The 6,000-nt window shown below is 43.4% G+C and overlaps 1 protein-coding gene across 3 annotated transcripts in view; it reads right to left on the reverse strand.

Annotated features, from left to right (window-relative positions):
* LOC100064928 (serine/threonine-protein kinase MRCK alpha) overlaps positions 1-5,188 on the reverse strand; it is a 58,639-nt gene extending 53,451 nt beyond the window's left edge. For 2 of the 3 annotated variants that reach the window (XM_070248803.1, XM_070248802.1), the window contains exon 1: positions 4,981-5,093. The gene's annotated coding sequence lies outside the window, so the exon portion shown is untranslated. Of the gene's footprint in view, positions 1-4,980 lie in introns of all 3 variants that reach the window. The other variant, XM_070248801.1, reaches the window with a different exon arrangement.
* Positions 5,189-6,000: the final 812 nt, after the last annotated feature.

Below are 6,000 nucleotides of genomic sequence, written 5' to 3' on the forward strand. Positions count from 1 at the left end.
AAAAGATATAAACTTCCAGATGCAAAAAACTCAGTGAATCCAAATAAATCTGTGCTCAGATGCATCACAATCAAATTGCTGAAAACTAAAGAAAAAAAGAGGGAAAAATAATGCACAGTGGTTTGAATGATGATGTTTCACATAAAAAACCATAGATGTCAGAAGACAATGGAACATATTTTATGCTGGAAGAAAAGAACTGTCAACCTGGAAATCCATACCCAGTTAAAATATCCCTCAGGAATTGAGGGAATATAGACATTTTCTCAGATGAAGGAAAACTAAGAGAATTCGTCACCAGCAAACCTGCTCTAAAAGAAATGCTAATAGAAGTTCATGTGAAATGATGCCCAAAGAAAATATATAATTTCAGGAACAAAAGGAGAGGAAAAGAAATCTAAATATCTATGTAAATATAATAGATTATTTTTCTCTTCTTAAGTTCTTTTAAATATGTGTGACAAATTAAAATCAGAAGTTATTACATTGTCTTATAGGGTTTTGAATGTATGTAGAGTTCGGATCCTTGGCATGAACCTACACACCACTTGTCAAGCCATGCTGTGGCAGGCGTTGCACATATGAAGTAGAGAAAGGTGGGCAAGGGTGCTAGCTCAGGGTCAATCTTCCTCAAAAAAAAAAAGGACTTTTGTATATTTTCTGTGTATCCTCAAATATTCCTTGAATCTTTACAAGGACGCATTCAGGTATTACTTACACAATAAAGACAACCAGACTTCTGGTTTCTGGTCCAGCATGTGAGGAGCTTAGAAACTGACACTCCATCCTAACAATAGAAAGCTGAACAAACTGAATAATCCACAATTCTTCTTAGGTCCGCCACTGAAGTGAGGTCACAGGGCAACTTCCCCCCAGATTGGAGAGACAGACAGGCAGATACAAAGAATCAGAACTTACTGGAGCAGAAACTCACAAGCAGAAACCTCTGTGGGAACAGTGCCAAGTTGGAAAAACTGAACTGTAATTGGGGGGTTGCTAGCCGCTCAGTGTGGACAAGTCTAAGAAGTAAAAACTCCTCGGGAACCCAGTCATTAGGGGGCCTTCATGCTTTTGTGAGTTTTTTCTCCAGGAACTATCAGGTTCTCACAGTAAGACTGGAGAAAGTTTCCCTCATGCTTCCGACGGGAGGAAGAGAAAAGAACTAACTTTGAAATAAGCCAGAGCACCCTGTTCTTCACAAGGGCTGCCCTCAGGAGAAACGATCTAATCAGAGCCAGACCTGCTGGGCTTTTATCAGAGTCTAAGTGACCTGAGGGAAGGGAAATACTCAACTCCAGCCCACTCTGGTGTTTCTGTCCCACCTAAGAGGTGGGGGGACTGAAAAGCATGTGTGAAGTTCACGGTCCAGGTGCACAGGCCCACCAAAAGCCTGAAACCTAATCCTAGAGATATAGAAGGCTTTCCCTCTCCCCACACCTCACCAAGACATTACTACAGGTCTGTTTACTCAGTACATCATGTCCAGCCATCAGGAAAAAATTTCAAGCCATACTAAAAGGCAAGAAACACAGTTTGAAGAGACACAGCCAGCATCAAGCACCAGATTCAGATATGGCAGGAATGTTGGGATGATCACACCGGGAACTTGAAAACAACCGTGAATAACATGCTAAGGGCCTTAATGGAGAAAGTAGACAGCATGCATTGTAATGCATGTAATGATGGGCATTGTAAGCAGAGAGATGGAAATTCTAAGAATCAAAAGAAATGCCAGAGATCAAAAACTTTCTAACAGGATTGAAGAATGCCTTTGATGGACCCTTTAGCAGACTGGACATGGCTGAGGAAAGAATCTCTGAGCTTGAGGATGTGACAATAGAAACTTCCAAAACTGAAAAGCAAAGAGAAAAAAGACTGAAAAAAAAATAGAAAAGAATATCGAAGGACTGTGGGACAACTACAAAAGGGTGTAAAATACGTGTAATGGGGATGCCAGAAGGAGAAGAAAGAGAGAAAGGAATAGAAGCAATATTTGAAGCAGTGATGACTGAGAATTTCCCCAAATTAATGTCAGACACCCAACCACAGATCCAAGAAGCTCAGAGAACACCAAATGTCCAAAATAAAAACTACGCTTAGGAGCCAGCTCTGATGGCCTAGCAGTTAAAGTTCAACGCACTCTGCTTTGGTGGCCTGGGTTCAGTTCCCAGGCGCAGAACCAACCACTCGTCTGTCAGCAGCCATGCTGAGGTGGCGGCTCACGCAGAAGAACTAGAAGGGCTTACAACTAGAATACACAACCATGCACTGGGGCTGTGGGGAGGGAAAAAAAAAAGAGAGAGAGGAAGATTGGCAACAAATGTTAGCTCAGGGCGAATCTTTCCCAGCAAAATAAATAAATAAGTAAATAAAACCTACACTTAGGCATAACATATTCAAACTTCAAAAAATCAAAGATAAACAAAAAATCCTGAAAGAAGCCAGAGGAAAAAATACCTGACCCACAGAGGAGCAAAGATAACAATCACATCCGACTTCTCCTCGGAAGCCCTGCAAGCAGGAAGAGAGTGGAGTGAAGTGTCTGAAGTGTTGAAAGAAAAAATCCACCAGCCTGGCATTCTGTACCCTGTGAAGTCATCCTTCAAAAGTGAAGGAGATATAAAGACTTTCTCAAACAAACAAAAATTGAGGGAATTTGTTGCAAGTAGACCTGCCTTGTAAGAAATGTTAGATAAGTCCAGGGAAAAGGAAAATGATATAGATCAGAAACTCAGATCTATGTAAAGAGCACCAGAGAATGAATAAGTTGAAGGTAAAATAAAAACTTTTGTTTTCCTTAATTGATCTAACAGGTAATAGTTTGTTCAAAATACTAATGGCAATAATGTATGCTCATATAGGTATGTATATATACTAAACATACTCTTCCCACACAATCCAACAACTGTGCTTGTTAATATTTACCCAAACAAATTGAAAGTTTATGACCACACAAAAACCTGCACACAGATATTTATAGCGGCTTTATTCATAATTGCCAAAACTTAAACGCAACCAAGTAGGTGAATGGATAAGTAAACCGTGGTACATCCAGACAATGGAATATCATTCAGGGCTAAAAGAAATGAGCTAGCAAGCCACAGAAAGACATGGAGGAAACTTAAATACACATCAGTAAGTGAAACAAATTAATCTGTAAAGGCTACATACTGTATGATTCCAACTCTATGTCATTCTGGAAAAGGCAAAACTGTGGAGAGAGTGAAAGATCAGCGGTTGTCAGGGGAGGTGAGGACGATGCACAGGTGGAGCACAGAGGATTTTTCGGGCGGTGAAACTGGTCTACACAGTGCTACCGTGGTGGAAACATGTCATCACACATTCGTCCAAACCCGTGGGATGCACAGTATTTCAGGTAAACTATGGTCTTCGGGTGATTATGACGAGTCAGTGTATGTTCCTCAGTTGTGGTAAATATACCGCTCTGGTGGGGGACGTTGATAATGGATTTTGATAGTGGGGGAGGCTGTGCCTGTGTGGGGACGGGGGTATAAGGGAAATTTCTGTGCTTTCTGCTCAGTTTTGCTATGAACATAACACCGCTTTAAAAAATAGTTTATTAGTTTAAAAAGAAAACATAACCACGAGTAACAAAGACACGAATAACATTGCTCTGCAGTTATTTCTGTGGTGATTATGCTGCTGATTTTCCTCAAAGGGAGTGAGGAAGTGTTTCAGATACGTTATTCAGTAAATTTCTAACCACCTGCTCAGGATTCTGAAAGTTTTAGAACTCGTGTGTCAACAACAATGGCTTGAATTGGAAAACTACTTACTCTCCTTAGAAATTCAGTTCCAGGATTTAAATCCACATTGAATCCCAGGAATAAAAAGGGAACACAGTGTTAAAATGGGTAGACTTGTAAGCCTCTTGAATGCTATTGTGCAAACCTGCTGTTGAGAAATCCAACTCGAAAGAACGCAGCAAAGGAGCTCATGATGTTATGTTGTCAAACTCGTCCTGCTCCTCGTGGATCCTGAACATTGGACTCCAGAAACCCAGCACTTAATTCCAATCAAGATATTCAAGAAGACACAGGACACTCCTACTTTCCCGGGCTCCTCCACCAATTCCTACCTTAACCAGATGCACTCTGGGTCCAGGCCCAACATTGCCACACACCTGAACACCCTCATGTTTGGAATGAAGAAAGAGTGGTTGTTGTTTTCCTCCAGTCTGTGACATAAAAACCACTCATTCTGCTTGAGAGCTTGAGGTTGCAGATAAAAAGCACAATAGAGTTTCACATTAAAAATCAAATTGGGGGCTGGCCCCATGGCCGAGTGGTTGAGCTCGCACCCTCTGCTGCAGGCGGCCCAGTGTTTCGTTGGTTCGAATCCTGGGCGCGGACATGGCACTGCTCATCAAGCCATGCTGAGGTGGCGTCCCACGTGCCACAGCTAGAAGGACCCACAGCAAAGAATGTACAACTATGTACTGGGGGGCTTTGGGGAGAAAAAGGAAAAAAAAAATCGAATTGACTCCAGCTCAGTCCAGACTTTGGGTGAAAGAGAGACTTTGGCGACCCTCTTGGGATGGGGCTGGACCTTGTATTTGGAGGGTACATTGTACAAGATGGAGAACAAGCCAACTTTCCAAATCAAGGAATGCTGAGGAGTAGGGAAAAATTATAGGAATTATGAGGGGTTTAGAGCCCCCCGGGGCTCCCCTTGGCATTGCCCTGTTCCACGAGCTCTTCTTTGAGCTCCTCTCTGAGTCCCTACTGATTGGACCAACGTGGCAGCTCATGATGGGCTCTTATGTTGCCCTCCACTCATTTCACACTTGGCTGACTCCACCTTGTCTCCCAGGTAGATTCAATTCATGTCAGCCAATCCCGAGGCTCATCTGGGGAGTCAAAGGCCGCAAAGGTGAGTCAATGGTAGGGAATCTGAGCAAACCCCCTCGGTGTACAGGTTAGGAAAGGAACCAAGGTCAAGAAAGGTGGAATGACTCACCTGAGGGCACCAAGCACCTGAGCTCCAAGCACCGAAGGGTGGTCAGTCAGCAAAGGGTTACACTTGTTCACTGTGCCGAAAAGTGAACTACGGCAAGTGTCTGGCTGCTTCCTTTGAACCCTGCTCCCGATGTGGGAGGAAGAAAGGAGATGAAATCAGAAGCTTGTCCTGGAGGCCTTTCGCCTTATCCCCCATCATGTTTGTGAATGCTTTCTTCATCCTAGATGACCCAGATGAAGTCACCAGTACAAATGTCTAGTCTCTTCTCAGCTAGGGATGCTGTTAGGTCACCTGGTCACTCCCTGAACTGGCTCTGGACGCATCCTCCAACATCCTGGTAAAGGGTCCCTGCCCTTCTGTCCCCAGTGAAACTGGAATTTTCCAGTGATAACAACGCCAGTTCTTACTGTTACTGCATTAGGTGCTTCACGTTTACTAAGCCATTTGATCTTCGTGATAACCCAAGAGGGCATTCCCATTCCCATGGTACAGATGAGAAAAGTGAAAAAGCAGAGGGATTTTTAAAAATGTGCTGAGAGCCTAAAAGCTAGGACTGAAGGCCAGACCCATCCAGCCGGGCTTCTCCTGCTCTGGGGACTGTGGCCTCCGGTTCCAGCTCCAGCTCCCAGATGGGGGCCTGCCACCCTCCTAAAAGAATCCAACTTAAATTCTTTTTTCTAATTCCATGCTCACATCACACCTGGAATCCAAGCAAGATCCCCAGCCCCGGGCTCCTTGACTGTCTAACAGGGAGAACTGACGCCATTACTTTGTTTCAGGGTCTTAGTCTAACAAAGAAATGTAATAGATGGAAAAGGACAGAGAAGAAAGGAGGAGGGGAGGCAGGGCGAGAGAAAGATACTAAAGCAAAACCTCCTTATGTCAGGATATCTCCTTGCTCTGAGGTATTCGTAGTGGTGCCTAGTAGCACATCAATTCAAACACACACAAATGTGTGTATATATGTATATATGCAGGGGTGTGTAGATACATGAATATACAGATATCGTGTGTATTTCA

This window comes from Equus caballus, chromosome 23 (genome assembly GCF_041296265.1).
Source record: "Equus caballus isolate H_3958 breed thoroughbred chromosome 23, TB-T2T, whole genome shotgun sequence".
NCBI lineage: Eukaryota > Metazoa > Chordata > Mammalia > Perissodactyla > Equidae > Equus > Equus caballus.